Source organism: Pantherophis guttatus, chromosome 5, assembly GCF_059756535.1.
Source record: "Pantherophis guttatus breed Tessera chromosome 5, ASM5975653v1, whole genome shotgun sequence".
Taxonomy (NCBI): domain Eukaryota; kingdom Metazoa; phylum Chordata; class Lepidosauria; order Squamata; family Colubridae; genus Pantherophis; species Pantherophis guttatus.
In genome coordinates this window covers 7,457,744-7,474,322 of record NC_142067.1, presented here as the reverse complement: position 1 = coordinate 7,474,322, position 16,579 = coordinate 7,457,744, and positions in this window count along the sequence as shown.

The window sequence follows — 16,579 nt, the reverse complement described above, 5'->3', positions numbered from 1 at the left end:
TTATTACTTGATAAATAACTCAAGGGGGCAAACATACCTAATACACCTTCTATTTTCTTGCAACAACCCTGTGAGGTGACTTAGGCTGAGAGAGAGTGAGTGGCTCAAAGTTACCCAGCTGGCTTTCATGCCTAAAGCAGGACTAGAACTCACTGTCTCCTGGCGATTGGTGCAAAGTCACCCAGCTGGCTTTCATGCCTAACGCAGGACTAGAACTCACTGTCTCCTGCTGATTGGTGCAAAGTCACCCAGCTGGCTTTCATGCCTAACGCAGGAGTAGAACTCACTGTCTCCTGGCAATTGGCTCAAAGTCACCCAACCGGCTTTCATGCCTAACGCAGGACTAGAACTCACTGTCTCCTGGTGATTGGCCCAAAATCACATTGATGTCTTTCATACCTAACGTGGGAGTAGAACTCACAGCTTTTTTGGTTTCTGGCTGGCTTTCCAGTTATTGCCATCTAAATTAAAATTCAGCCTTACAAAAAATGAGGGAAGGAGGAAAAACTATGTATTTGATGCAAAACATAATATAATTATTGACTGTTGGAATGAAAAACAACCACTCTCCGTAACCAGCGGTGAAATCCAAATTTTTTTACTACCGGTTTTGTGGGCGTGGCTTGGTGGGCGTAGCAGGGGAAGGATATTGCAAAATTGCAAAATCTCCATTCCCATCCCACTTCAGGGGAAGGATACTGCAAAATCTCCATTCCCACCTCACTCTTGGTGGAGCCTTGGTGGTGCAGCGGACTAAAGTGCTGTTAAGTAGCACTTAGCTGCCAGCTGCCTGCAATTACTGCGAGTTCAAATCTCACCAGGCTCAAGGTTGACTCAGCCTTCCATCCTTCCGAGGTAGGTAAAATGAGGACCCGGATTGTGGAGGCAATAAGCTGACTTTGTATAAAAAGAACACCGCTTGGGGCGGCCGAAAGCTGTACTAAGCAGGTATATACAAAAGTATGAAGGCTATTGCTTAACACATTGTAAACTGCCCTGAGTCTCCGGAGAAGGGCAGCATATAAATCGAACCAATAAATAAATAAATAAATAAACACACAAACAAATAAATAAATAAACTCTGGGGCCAGCCAGAGGTGGTATTTGCCGGTCCTCCGAACTACTCAAAATTTCCGCTACCGGTTCTTCAGAACCTGTCAGAACCTGCTGGATTTCACCCCTGCCCGTAACTCTCAATATTTCCTGCCAGGCACATAATATGATGCACTTGGTAAAACAAGAAATGAATATTTTGCTATAGACAACTAATTATCCCTAGATAAGTGCAGTTAAGTTTTATCCTGACGCATAAATATATATACATATTTAAAATAAAAGTGGCCTTTTAATTTAAGCCACCATGAGAAAGGGGTGGTGGTGGGGAAAAGGAACATTTTAGGCATTTTCCCAGATCTGTCTCTTAGAAATCATTTCTTGGCAGTCGTGATTTGGCTCCACAGCCTTCCAGAAGCGGCTTCTATTGTTGGTTGAATCCAGAGATAAATAAGAGTGAAAAAAGACCGGCTCTCTCTCTTTCTCTCTCTTGCATACAATTCTGCCTTTATCGCTGGAAAAAGATTCAGCGCTGAAATGTCAGAATCGCACTTATTTTCCCTTTTGTGCTCGGGCACAGATGTTGTGCCAGATACTCGCCGGATTTTATTTATTCATTTATTTATTTAAATAAAGCCGGTGTTATCAGTATTTTCCACTGTATGCCATAGAAATGCAAATATGCTTGGTGCAACGAATGGCCGATCTCTCGCTGTATTATTGTTATTATTTTTTATTAGCTCTCACTTCCTTGGAGCACGGCTGGGTGTGGAATTCTCTTCCGCCCTTCTCCGCCCTCTTTCCATCCTTGCATGTTTTATTCTTCTTCTTTCTCTCCTTTCTACTCCTTTTTCCCCCCTTTGGTCAGTGTATTTGTTTCAATATATATATATATATTTATTAACCCTTCCAAAGGCCCCTACATGGGGCTCCCCTTGAGGAGCACCCGGAGGCTCCAGCTGGTCCAGAATGCAGCTGCGCGGGTAATTATGGGGGCGACATGGCGCTCCCATGTAACACCTCTCCTGCGCGAGCTGCACTGGCTCCCGGTGGTCTTCCGGGTGCGCTTCAAGGTATTGGTTCTCATCTTTAAAGCGCTCCATGGCTTAGGGCCCGATACTTACGAGACCACCTTCTGCCACTGATAACCTCCCACCGGCCAATCTGTTCCCACAGAGAGGGTCTCCTTAGGGTGCCGTCGGTCAAGCAATGTCGACTGACGACCCCCAGGGGGAGAGCCTTCTCTGTGGGGGCACCCGCCCTCTGGAACGAGCTACCCCCAGGAATACGACTGATCCCGGACCTCCGTACTTTCCGCCGAGCGTTGAAGACCTTCTTATTCCAGAAAGCCGGGCTGGCTTAAAATTTTAATGGGCTATTTTATGGGTAAAGGGTTTTAAAAAATTTAGGGAAGCCAAACTGATTTAATTCTGTTTTAATTTATTTTAATTTTTCTTCTGTATGTATTTTAATTTTGGCTGTTCACCGCCCTGAGTCCTTCGGGAGAAGGGCGGTATACAAATTTCATAAAACAAAACATAAAACAATGAAACATTTTTCTAAATCAGGAGTGGAAAAAGGAGGCTGCAGTGGCAGGTAACAGAAGTTCAAACAGTAAGCACAATTTAACGCAAAAGAAAATTGAATACTGTTCAAGAATCCAAATGATTCTATGGGGGCTGCATGTCACACCCCTCAAATTTATTTGTTTGTTTGTTGATTCAATTTGTTTGCCACCCATCTCTCCGCAAGATGAAACAGTCATGTTTTCAGAGTGATTACAGGTAGTTCTTGACCTACGACCACAGGAAGGGGGTTGTTAAGTGAGTCACCTCCAATTGTACAATCCTTTTTTTTTTGCCACGGTTATTAAGCGAATCACTGCAGTTAAGGGAATTATGAGGTCGTTAAGTGAATCTAGCTTCCCCCCCGTTCACTTTGCTTGTTGGAAGCCGGCTGGAAAAACGATGATGATCATTGCAAACCATGATCACATCATCTGGAATGCTGTTTGCCCAGTGCCAAAATTTTGATCCTCTGACCATGGGGATGCAAATTCCTTAAATTTTTCTTCTTTGATGATTGCAAATGCTGTAATGTATCCGGTGGGCATAAACTTGCTATCCAGTTTTCCGAAGAAGAGAAAAGGGAAGGAAAAGAGAAGGGAAGGGAAGGGAAGGGAAGGGAAGGGAAGGGAAGGGAAGGGAAGAGAAGAGAAGAGAAGAGAAGAGAAGAGAAGAGAAGAGAAGAGAAGAGAAGAGAAGAGAAGAGAAGAGAAGAGAAGAGAAGAGAAGAGAAGAGAAGAGAAGAGAAGAGAAGAGAAGAGAAGAGAATTAGGGGACTAGAGGCTAAAACATGAAGAACTGGGTATGTCTAGTTTAATGAAAAGAAGGACTAGGGGTGACATGATAGCAGTTTTCCTTTTTTTTTTAAAAAAAAGTTTTTATTAATAAAAGATATACGAACAAACATAAATACATTAAGACAACAGACAAAACAAACAAACATCAATTCAGTCCCATGACTGACTCTTAAAGTTACTATATCGGTGGGTTATTTTTCTATTTCTCTTATCTTTCTCTATTCGTATCTATATCTATATTTACATATTTACATATTTGTATATAAAACATTATGGTTCACTCTTTGTTTAATTCTATACATTCCTATTAAGTAATCAAAGACTATTTTTATATTCCTATTTTTCCCTCCAGCCAGCTGTACCATCTTTGCCACACTAAATAGTAATCCGTATCGTCTTTCTCTTGTAGTTCTTTTGTAAGACTGTCCATTTCTGCGCATTCTGTAATTTTAGCGATTATTTTAACTTCTGTTGGTAACTGCTCAGATTTCCAATTTTGGGCAAAGAGTATGTGTGCTGCTGTGAGGATATGGATAATCAGATATTTTATTTCTTTGGTGTATTGTGCTGTGATTATTCCCAATAGAAAAATTTCCGGCCTCATTTCCAACTTTTGTTTTGTAATTTCTTCAATCATTGTCTTAATTTCTTGCCAGTATTGTTTTGCCTTTCGACATGACCACCAGAGATGATCGTATGTCCCTTTCTGTGATTTACATTTCCAACACATTGGAGACGTATTTGGAAACATCTTGGCCAAACGCGCCGGTGGGAGGTGCCATCGGTAAAACATTTTATAAAGGTTTTCCTTATAGGGTATAGACATTGTCATCTTATAATTTATCTTCCACAATTTTTCCCAGTTATCCAATTCAATGTTATATCCTATGTTTTTAGCCCAAATTATCATGTTTTCTTTAACCACCTCCTCTTCTAATTTGTATTTTATTAGATACTTATAAATTTTGGTTATCATTTTCTCATCTGTACCTTGTAATATTTTATCTAATTCATTTGGTTCATTTTGAAATCCGAATTGTGCCCGATCTGTTTTATATCTTGATTCTATTTGCAAATATGGCCACCAATCAATGTCTATACTCTGATTTTTTTAATTCTTGTCTTGTTTGTAGATCTCCTTCATTATTCAATAATTCTTTATAACTTCTCATTTTCTCTATGTCCATGGCGTTGGGGTAAATTAGTGCTTCCATAGTCGATAGCCATCGTGGAATTTTAGTGTAGTGTTTTCTAATCTTTTGCCATGTTTTGTACAATGATGATAGCAGTTTCCAATATCTCAGGGGCGGCCACAAAGAAGAGGGAGTCAAGCTATTCTCCAAAGCATCTGACGGTAGGACAAGAAGCAACGGATGGAAACTAATCAAGGAGAGAAGCAACTTAGAACTAAATTTCTTGACAGTGAGAACAATTAATCGGTGGAACAACTTGCGTCCAGAAGTTGTGAATGCTCCAACACTGGAAGTTTTGAAGAAGAGATTGGACAACCATTTGCCTCAAAGCCGGCTGGGTAACTTTGGGCTAATCACCAGGAGACTGTGAGTTCTAGTCCCACTTTAGGCATGAATGCTGGCTGGGTAACTTTAGGCCAATCACCAGGAGACTGAGTGTTCTAGTCCCACCTTAGGCATGAATGCTGGCTGGGTAACTTTAGGCCAATCACCAGGAGACTGTGAGTTCTAGTCCCACCTTAGGCATGAATGCTGGCTGGGTAACTTTGGGCCAATCACCAGGAGACTGTGAGTTCTAGTCCCACCTTAGGCATGAATGCTGGCTGGGTGACTTTGGGCCAATCACCAGGAGACTGTGAGTTCTAGTCCCGCCTTAGGCATGAATGCTGGCTGGGTAACTTTAGGCCAATCACCAGGAGACTGTGAGTTCTAGTCCCACTTTAGGCATGAATGCTGGCTGGGTAACTTTAGGCCAATCACCAGGAGACTGTGAGTTCTAGTCCCACTTTAGGCATGAATGCTGGCTGGGTAACTTTAGGCCAATCACCAGGAGACTGTGAGTTCTAGTCCCACCTTAGGCATGAATGCTGGCTGGGTAACTTTGGGCTAATCACCAGGAGACTGTGAGTTCTAGTCCCACCTTAGGCATGAATGCCGGCTGGGTAACTTTGGGCCAATCACCAGGAGACTGTGAGTTCTAGTCCCACCTTAGGCATGAATGCTGGCTGGGTGACTTTGGGCCAATCACCAGGAGACTGTGAGTTCTAGTCCCGCCTTAGGCATTTCGGTTCAGCATCTTCCTGTTTTTTTTGTTTTTTTTTCCCCTTTCTTTTTCTTCCAAATACGGGATATCACATCAGCCCCATCAGGTCCCAACCTCTGCTGCATGACTGTGTTCCCTTAAGAAACCCGGGATCTAAGCCGGCGATTGTGTCCTTCTGAAGAGGACGTTTTTCTGAAGCAACCCCCGATTCCCATTGAACAATATGTCCTTTTCTTTTCCTGCCTTTGGAGCCCGGCCCAACTGCCCTTCTGGACAAAGCCGGGGGGAAAAGAATCAATGAACCAGTCCGGGGCTCTTTTTCTAAAACCGAGCCATGTCTGACTTTCAAGCTGTCGGTTATGTTTGGAAAATTTTGGATGACGGGGGATGCTCTCCTTTCTTTCAACGGAGAAAAGGAAAGTGGGGGTGGGGGGGGGGGAAGGACAGGATTTAAAGGAAGTGGGTCTCTTTAAAAACAGCCAAAGACATTAATTAAGTATCCCATTCATTTAACTGTCCCCCCACCCAAGAGCATTAATCAGATTTCTGATTAGCATCTGGGCCAGTGCGGGAATTCAATTTTTTTTTTTTTTTACTACCGGCTCTGTGGGCGTGGCTTGGTGGGCGTGGCAGGGGAAGGATACAGCATAATCCCCATTCCCGCCCCACTCCAGGGGAAGGATACTGCAAAATCTCCATTACCACCCCGCTCCAGGGGAAGGATACTGCAAAATCTCCATTCCCACCCCACTCCAGGGGAAGGATACTGCAAAATCCTCATTCCCACCCCGCTTCAGGGGAAGGATACTGTAAAAATCTCCATTCCCACCCCACTCCAGGGGAAGGATGCCGTAAATATCTCCATTCCCACCCCACTCCAGGGGAAGGATACTGCAAAATCCCCATTCCCACCCCACTCCAGGGGAAGGATGCCGTAAATATCTCCATTCCCACCCCACTCCAGGGGAAGGATACTGCAAAATCTCCATTCCCACCCCGCTCCAACGGAAGGATGCTGCAAAATCTCCATTCCCACCCTGCTCCAGGGGAAGGATACTGCAAAATCTCCATTCCCACCCCACTCCAGGGGAAGGATACTGCAAAATCCCCATTCCCACCCCACTCCAGGGGAAGGTTACTGCAAAATCTCCATTCCCGCCCCACTCCAGGGGAAGGATACTGCAAAATCTCCATTCCCTCCCCATTCCAGGGGAAGGATACTGTAAAACTCTCCATTCCCATCTCACTCCAGGGGAAGGTTACTGCAAAATCCCCATTCCCACCCCACTCCAGGGGAAGGATGCCGTAAATATCTCCATTCCCACCCCACTCCAGGGGAAGGATACTGCAAAATCTCCATTCCCATCCCACTCCAGGGGAAGGATACTGCAAAATCTCCATTCCCATCCCACTCCAGGGGAAGGATATTGCAAAATCCCCATTCCCTCCCCACTCTGGGCCTAGCCAGAGGTGGTATTTGCCAGTTCTCCGAACTACTCAAAATTTCCGCTGCCGGTTCTCCAGAACCTGTCAGAACCTGCTGAATACCACCCCTGATCTGGGTGATGAAACAAAATAATTTCACTAGACAGGTAATCCTCGACTTACAACAGTTCGTTGAACGACTGTTCAAAGTTACGACAGCACTGAAAAAAAGTGACTTAGGACCATTTTCACACTTACGACTGTTGCAGCATTGTCACGTGATCAAAATTTAGACACTTGGCAACTGATACCTACTTATGACGGTTTTAATGTCCCGGGGGTCACGGGATCCCCTTTTGCGACTTTTTGACAAGCACAGTCAATGGGGAAGCCAGATTCACTTAACAACCATGGCAAGAAAAGCCATATTAACAAATACAGGGATTCACTTAAGAAACGTGGCAAGAAAAGCCGTAGAATGGGGCAAAACTCAACTTAATAAATGTCTCAGTTAGCAACATAGATTTTGGGCTCCATTGTGGTCGTAAGTCGAGGACTACCTGTGGTGCAGAGGTAGTCATTTGAGTCTCTTGCTGGGATGCCAAAATGGGGTGACTCAAGAATTAAATACAAGTAGTCCTCGACTTATGACCCAAATTGGAATCATTACATCTGTTGTTAAGTAAGGCAGTTGTGAAGTGATAAATACACGCCGGTTGCCAAGGCGTCCGAATTTTGATCACGTGACTGTGGGGAATGTTGCAAAGGCCGTAAGTGAGAGGACAGACCGCAAGTCACTTTTTTACAGTGTGGTTGTAACTTTGAACCGTCCCTAAATGAATCGGTGTAAGTTGAGGTGTAAGTTACTTACCAATGTGTGTTGTGTCTATATCAGGTGTAAAATCCAGCAGGTTCTGACAGGTTCTGGAGAACCGGTAGCAGAAATTTTGAGTAGTTCGGAGAACCTGCAAATACCACCTCTGTCTGGCCTCAGAATGGGGTGGGAATGGAGATTTTAGTTAGTTTAGTTTAGTTTATTATATTTATATACCACCCTTCTCCCGAGGGACTCAGGGCAGTGAACAGCCATGGTAAAAACAATGTACAACAAAAATTAAAAGCGTGTTAAAATAATTCAATCATTCGGCCAAATTTAAAACATCCAACTAAAATCATTTTAAAACCCCTATCAAAACCCAATTTAAAAAACCTTTATCCTGTCAGACCAGCTTGCTGGCATAATAGGGTCTTCAGAGTGCGACGGAAGGCACGGAGGTCGGGGATCCTTCGTATGTCCGGGGGCAGTTCATTCCATAGGGCTGGGGCCCCCACAGAGAAGGCTCTCCCCCTGGGGGTCGCCAGCCTACATTGTTTGGCCGACGGCACCCTGAGGAGGCCCTCTCTGTGGGAGCGTATTGGTCGGTGGGAGGCAATTGGTGGCAGAATGCGGTCCTGTAGGTAACCAGGTCCTAAGCCATGGAGCGCTTTAAAGGTGGTAACCAACACCTTGAAGCGCACCCGGAAGACCACCGGGAGCCAGTGCAGCTCGCGCAAGAAGGGTGTTACATGGGAGCGACCAGCTGGAGCCTCCGGGTGCTCAAGGATTTTGCAGTATCCTTCCCCTGGCATGCCCACCAAGCTACGCCATGCCACGCCACGCCATGCCCACCAAGCCACGCCCACAGAACTGGTAGTAAAAAAAATTGGATTTCACCCATCCATCCATCCATCCATCCATCCATCCATCCATCCATCCATCCATCTATCTATCTATCTATCTATCTATCTATCTATCTATCTACCTATCTATCTACCCCCTCTCTCCTGTCTGTCTATCCATCCATTCATCCATCCATCCATTCACCTATCATCCATCTATCTATCTATCTATCATATAGCTATCATCTATCTACCCCCTCTCTCCTATGTATCTATCTATGTATCTATCTACCCCCTCTCCTATCTATCCATCCATCCATCCATCATCTATCTACCCCCTCTCCTATCTATCTATCTATCTATCTATCTATCTATCTATCTATCTATCTATCCACCCACCCACCCACCCACCCACCCACCCACCCATCCATCCATCCATCCATCCATCCATCCATCCATCTATCTATCTATCTATCTATCTATCTATCTATCTATCTATCTATCTATCTTATCTATCTACCCCATCTCTCCTATCTATCTATCTATCCATCCATCCATCCATCCATCTATCATCCATCCATCTATCTCTCTATCATCTATCTCTCTATCATCTACTGTCCCCCACCCCTCTCTCTCTCTCTCACACACACACACGACACACACACACACACACATCTGATCTATCTCAGATATATATGTGTCTCTATGATATCTACCTGCCTGCGTTTGTCTGCCTATCAGTCTTTGCCCTAAAGTTTTGCAAAAGTTTATCCTTAGAAGATAGCTATGGGAAAATTCACCGCCACTCAATTCATGGTTTGGATCAGCCTCAAAGACAGGGAAACTGATTCATAGAGAAAACTCTTTGGGTTTTTCCACCTCTCTCTCTCTCTCTCTCTCCTTTTCTTTCTTCAGCACTGAAAGCCCGGGGGGGGGGGCGGGGGAGGAGGGATGCCCATAAAATTGTCCTTTGTGCCCAGAAAGGAGTTGTGTGCGTGCGGGTGTGTTTTAAACTGTTGCTATGTTGCCTTTTGTTTCCCGCTTGTGTTTTGTGGTTGGGGGCAACCTTCCTTCGAGGCCTCTTTCAATGAAATTCTCTATTTGGGGCTGCAGATAATTAGATCATTGGTATCATTTTCACTATCCTCTCTTTCTCCCTTACCCCCCAAATCTGGTTGAATTTGCATCAGAATGTGTGGTCTCCCTGCTCCTCCTTTCCCCACCAAAAGGGCTGGATTCAAATAAGAGAGAATGAAGTACGTTGCCTTGTTTTAGTAAAACAAGGCAACAAAACATCTGTGTTGAAAGCCTTGCGAATTTCCCGAAAATCTCTTTTCTTCCATACAACAGGATTAAACAGAATTAGCCAGCAAGATTGGATCAGGAGCTTAATACCAAAACAAAGATATTTCGCCTTCTCTATCTTATCAAGAACCAGTATGATTCCATGCCAGTTCGAGGGGGTTTGGTTTCCAACAGGCCTGTCGAGGATAAAGGATGTTGGGACTCTGGAAAGAGTACAGAGAAGGATTAGGGGGACTAGAGCTAAAACATATGAAGAACGGTTGCGGGAATTGGGTCTGTCTAGTCTAGTGAAGAGGGACACGGTGGCTCAGTGGCTAAGATGCTGAGCTTGTCAATCGAAAGGTTGGCAGTCCAGCGGTTCGAATCCCTAGTGCCGTGTAACGGGGTGAGCTCCCGTTACTTGTCCCAGCTTCTGCCAACCTAGCAGTTCGAAAGCAGGTAAAAAATGCAAGTAGAAAAAATAGGGACCACCTTTGGTGGGAAGGGAACAGCGTTCCATGCGCCTTTGGCGTTGAGTCATGCCGGTCACATGACCACAGAGGCGTCTTTGGACAGCGCTGGCTCTTCGGCTTTGAAACGGAGATGAGCACCGCCCCCTAGAGTCGGAAACGACTAGCACATATGAGCGAGGGGAACCTTTACCTTTACTCTAGTGAAAAGAAGGACTATGGGTGACACGATAGCAGTCTTCTAATATCCAAGGGGCTGCCACAGAGTACTGAATTTTTTTTAAAGAGGAAATATCTAAATATCCTTCTAATTTTTTTTCCTTAGGAAAAAAAATAGAATAGCAATAGCAACTTAGACTTATATACCGCTTCCCGGTGCTTTACAGCCTTCTCTAAGCGGTTTACAGAGTCAGCCTATTGCCCCCAACAAGCTGGGTCCTCGTTTTACCGACCTTGGAAGGATGGAAGGCTGAGTCAACCACCTTGAGCCAGTCAGGATCGAACTCCTGGCAGTGGGCAGAGTTAATCTGCAATACTGAATTCTAAGTACTGTGTCACCAGGGCTCCCTTCCTTCCTTCCCTCCCTCCTTCTCTTCCTTCCTTCACAATAGCACTTAGACTTATATACCACTTTACAGTGCTTTATAGCCCTCTCTAAGCAGTTTACAGAGTCAGCATACTGCCACCAACAAGCTGGGTCCTCATTTTACTGACCTTGGAAGGATGGAAGGCTGAGTCAACTTTGAGCCTAGTGAGATTCAAACTGCCAAATTGCAGGCAGCTGTCAATCAGCAGAAGTAGCCTGCAGTACTGCACTCTAATCACTGTGCCACCGTGGCTCTAGAGTAGGAGTCAAGCTATTCTCCAAAGCACTTGAAGGCAAGACAAGAAGCAATGGAGGGACATTAACTTTACTTCTTCTTCCATAGTTTTACTTGTATATAGGATTTGCTGCTCTAGTAATTCTTGTCTCTCTTGGTTCTTTCACCCTTGCTCCTTCTCTTATTGTTATTTCCTCCTTGCCTTTTGCCTCTTTTTTCTGTTGTTTGTCCCTCTCTTCCACAAATTTTTCCTGGCGTCTAAACTTTCTCTCTTCTCTTAATCTCTCCTCTTCTTGCAATCCCAAATATTCGTCATAAAATTGTTCTGCTTTCTCTACTGAATCTAACCTATGTCCAGGGATGAAATCCAGCAGGTTCTGCAGAACCTGTAGCGGAAATTTTGAGTAGTTCGGAGAACTGGTAGCAGAAATTTTGAGTAGTTCGGAGAACTGGCAAATACCTCTGGCTGGCCCCAGAGTGGGGTGGGAATGGAGATTTTGCAGAATCTTTCCCCTGCCACACCCACCAAGCCACGCCCACAGAACCAGTATTAAAAAAAAATTGGATTTCACCACTGCCTATGTCTTTGCTCCTGCCATGTCACCAGTACTCCCTCTGGTATCAACCATCTAAAATTCACTCCTTTTTTGATCAAACACTTCGTCAAAAACTGGTATTCTCTTCTTAAATCTCTAACTTTCCTCAGAATTTGTTTTAACACTACTATTTCTCTACCTTTATACTTAATCGGATTGTCTCTTGCTTTCTGTAGAAGCTCATTTTTTATTGCTTTCTTGGTGAATCTAACACGTACCTCTCTAGGTAATTTATTTCTCATTGCATGTTAAGTGCAAGGACTGATTGTAAGTCACTTCTTTCAGTGCTGTTGTAACTTCGAACCGGTCATAAGGCGAGGATTACCTGCGTCTGTAACTTTCGAAAGTTTTTTTTCCCAGGCTGCACCGCATTCTCTGACTGAAGGTATGGAAAACACATGGTTAAGTATTTAGTTATCAATCAATAAAAATAATTTGGCCAATTTTTGCATCGTCGTCTTCTTCTTGTGCGATATCCATCATCGGACATTGGCGATCATGTTGGCGATCCTATTTTTATCAACAGTTAGCACCTCATACAACAAAATTAAATGCCATCCTCAGTGTACATTATAACTATAAAAATAAAACACAAACACACATCCTTCACATTCTATACAATTGAATTGAAAACCCCTGATATTGCATTGATATTACACTATACAGTAGAATTCAATATAGTTACTGCCCTGGGATAGAAGCTGTTTTTCAGCCTATTTGTCCTTGTTTTTATGATCCTGTACCGTCTGCCAGATGGTAATAGTTCAAAAAAAAAAAAAAGTGCCCAGGATGAGATGGATCTTTAAGAATGTTTTGAACTTTCTTAAGGCAGCAAGAACTATAAAGCTCTTCCAAGGAGGGGAGAGGGCAACCAATGATCCTCTGGGCAATGACGTTAACCCTCTGGAGCGCTGTCCTATCTGCCACTGTGCAATTGGCAAACTATACACAGGTGCAATAAGTTAAAATACTCTCTATAGTGCAGTGGTAGAAGGCCACCAGCAGTTTCTCATTCAGTTGTTGTTTCCTGAGAAGTCTCAGGTAGTATAATCTCTGCTGGGCCCTTTCGACCAGTGCTGCAATGTGTATGCCCCATATCAGGTCCTCTTTTAGGATAACACCCAGAAACTTCAAACTGGCCACTTGCTCCACTCGGTCTCCATTAATAAGCAAAGGCTGGCTATCCGATCTGTTCCTTCTATAGTCCACTATAAGCTCCTTGGTCTTATTGGTGTCAAGGACCAAATTATTGTCTCCACAAAAAAAAGTGCTGCTGAGTTTTGTCCAAACCCAGTCCCTTAGATTGTTGAAACCATGATAGTTATTCTTCTGCCTGGATCACTTTTCCATGGCCCAGCAAATGAACTGAACCTTGGCCTTCCCTACCCACAGAATAGAATAACAGAGTTGGAAGGGACCTTGGAGGTCTTCTAGTCCAACCTCCTGCTTAGGCAGGAAACCTTACACCACTTCCGACAAGTGGTTATCCAACATCTTCTTAAAAACTTCCAGTGTTGGAGCATTCACAACTTCTGGAGGCAAGTTGTTCCACTGATTAATTGTTCTCACTGTCAGGAAGTTTCTCCTTAATTCTAGATTGCGTCTCTCCTTGATTTGTTTCCACCTACTGCTTCTTGCCCTGCCTTCAGGTGCTTTGGAGAATAGCTTGGCTCCCTCTTCTTTGTGGCAGCCCCTGAGATATTGGCAGACTGCTATCGTGTCTCCCCTAGTCCTTCTTTTCATTAAACTAGACATACCCAATTCCAACAACCGTTCTACATGTGTTTTAGCCTCCAGTCTCCTAATCCTCTTTGTTGCTCTTCTCTGCACTCTTTGTAGAGTCTCCGCATCTTTTTTACATTGTGGCGACCAAAACTGGATGCTGTATTCCAAGTGTGGCCTTACCAAGGCCTTATAAAACGGTATTAACACTTCACGTGATCTTGATTCTATCCCTCTGTTTATGCAGCTTAGAACTGTGTTGGCTTTTTTGGCAGCTGCCGCACACGGCTGCCTCCTATTTAAACGGTTGCCCACTAGGACTCCAAGATCCCTTCTCACAGTTACTACTACTGAGCGAAGTACCACCTATACTGTAACCTGTGCATTTGGTTTTCTTTGCCTAAATGCGGCACCTTGCTTTTTTCCACCGTTGAATTTCATTTCGTTAGATAGCGCCCAACGTTCAAGTCGAACATTTCCAGCTGCGTCCTGCCGAAAAGTTACGAGGAGAAGGAGGAGGCACACGGAGTCGTCCCCCACCCCCGCATGCCTCAAATTGGGGTTGCAAACTTTTGCAGGCAGAGGCCTCCTTCCAGTTTTGTAAAAATCCTACACACACACACACACACACACACACACACACACACACACACACACACACACACACACACACACACAGAGAGACAAACATCCAGAGCACACCAAGATCTCCCCCCTTCCCCTTTTAGGTCACTCAGCCCAAAGTGCCCTTGATTTCCCTTTAATTTAACAGCTCTGGCTCCTTTTGCAGTTAAATGGAGTGTTCATTATTGAGGGGACCTCCTTCCCTCTCCCCCCACACCGCCCTTTCTTATCCTCCTCCTCCTCCTCCTCCTCCCCCCCAGCTTTCTGAAGGTCTTGTGTGGTGCAGTTTAATGAATATTTGGCACAAAGCTCTCTTTCACGCAAGGCAAAGAATAGGCTGGCCTGTTTAGGTCCTGGAAGGCTGTATGTCAAAGCCTTCCCATAATGCTTGTCAGGCAGGGAGAGAAATTCCCACTGCTGACTTACTCGATTGACGAGCAGATTAAGACGCAAGCAGGAAATGAGATTGTATGTGGGGGGGGGAGGGGGGGGAAGGGCGGGGGACACCTGTTTGGCCGCTCTCATTTTCCCATCGGCCGGGGCCGGAGGGAGAAAGGAAGAAAGAAAAGAAAAGGGGGACCCACTTTGATCAAATTAAAGAGAGAGAGAGAGAGAGAGAGAGAGAGAGGGAGAGAGAAGGGAGTGAGAGAGAGAGGTGGGGGGGGGAAAGAAATTCTCACTTTGGCCATGCTCCATCCCTCATCGTTGTCGTTGTTGGTCTCTTTCTGTCCATCTTGTTAACTTGGGTGGGTATGGGTGGGGTAAACTCTTTGCAATTTAGGATGGTTCTGATGCAGCCAGAATCAACAAGGCAGCCCAAGCAAAGTGGGATAGATAGGTACCATACGTAGGTAAATTTCCATATTGAAAGAGAGAGTTGAATAGGTAGGTAGGCAGGCAGGCAGAGATAGGGGGGATCTATCTATCTATCTATCTATCTATCTATCTATCTATCTATCTATCTATCTATCTATATCTATATCTATATCTATATATATATCCATATTTGTAGATAAAGAGATAGAGATAGATAGATAGATAGAGAGAGAGAGAGAGAGAGAGAGAGAGAGAGAGGGAGGGAGAGAGATTAGATATATAGATACATCTGCATAGTTGGATGGAAGGATGGATAGATAGAGAGAGAGATTTCATTATTTGTAGTATAAATAGATATACCATAGATAGATCGCTATATTTGGATAGAAGGAAGATAGACAAACATTTTTCTATATTTAGATAGATAGATAGATAGATAGATAGATAGATAGATAGGCTGGCAGGCAGGCAGGCAGGCAGGCAGATAGATATAGATAGTGACAGATAGATTTCCGTATTGTCTGTCTGTCTGTCTGTCTATCCATCCATCCAACCATCCATCTTTCTATCTATCTACCTATCTCTCTCTATCTCTATCCATCCATCCATCCACCCATCCATCCATAATATATCTGCATATTTGGATAGATAAACAGCGATAGATATAGATTTGATTATTTGTAGAGATAAATAGATATAGAGACCGGTAGATCTCTGTGTTTGGATGGATGGATGGATGGATGGATGGATAGCTAGATTAATCAATCAATCAATCAATCAATGCCCTGTACTAAAAGCTTCCAACTTTGTTATTCTCTCTTTTGCTTTTTGTGCCCTTTTGCTTACTCCTGGTTGATCCCCCTCCCCCTCCATGAGAGACCACCAGGAGACCTCAAACCTGGAAGCCGGCCTGGAAAGTGTTAAAAACTGTAGAAATTCCCAGAAAGTGGCCCTGGCAAAACTTCCTTTCTGAATCCAACCCCCCACCCCCCAAAAAACCCCTGCCCCAAGGTTCTCACGAAGAGTCAAAAACTCGCCCGGAAGAATGTCCCACCTCCCTTTTCTACAGACATCAAATAACTCTCTCTCTCTTTCTTTCTTTCTTTCTCTCTCTCCCTCCCTCCCTTTCTCTCTCTCTTCCTCTCCCCCTTTCTCTCTTTCCCTCCCTCCCTTTCTCTCTCTCTCCTTCTCCACCTCCTTTTCTCTTTTTCCCTCCCTCCTTTTCTCTTTCTCTTTCCCTCCCTTTCTCTCTCCCTCCCTCCTTCTCTCCCTCCCTCCTTTTCTCTCTCTCCCTCCCTTTCTCTCTCTCTCCCTTTCTATCTCCCTCCCTTTCTCTTTCCCTCCCTCCCTTTCTCTCCCTCCCTCTCTCCCCCCTCCCTTTCTCTCTCCCCCTCCCCTTCTCTCTCTGTCTCCCTCCCTTTCCCTCCCTCCCTCATTTTGTCTCTCTCTCTCCCTCCCTCCCTTTCTCTCTCTCTCCCTCCCTCCCTTTTCCTCCCTCCCTCCTTTTCTCTC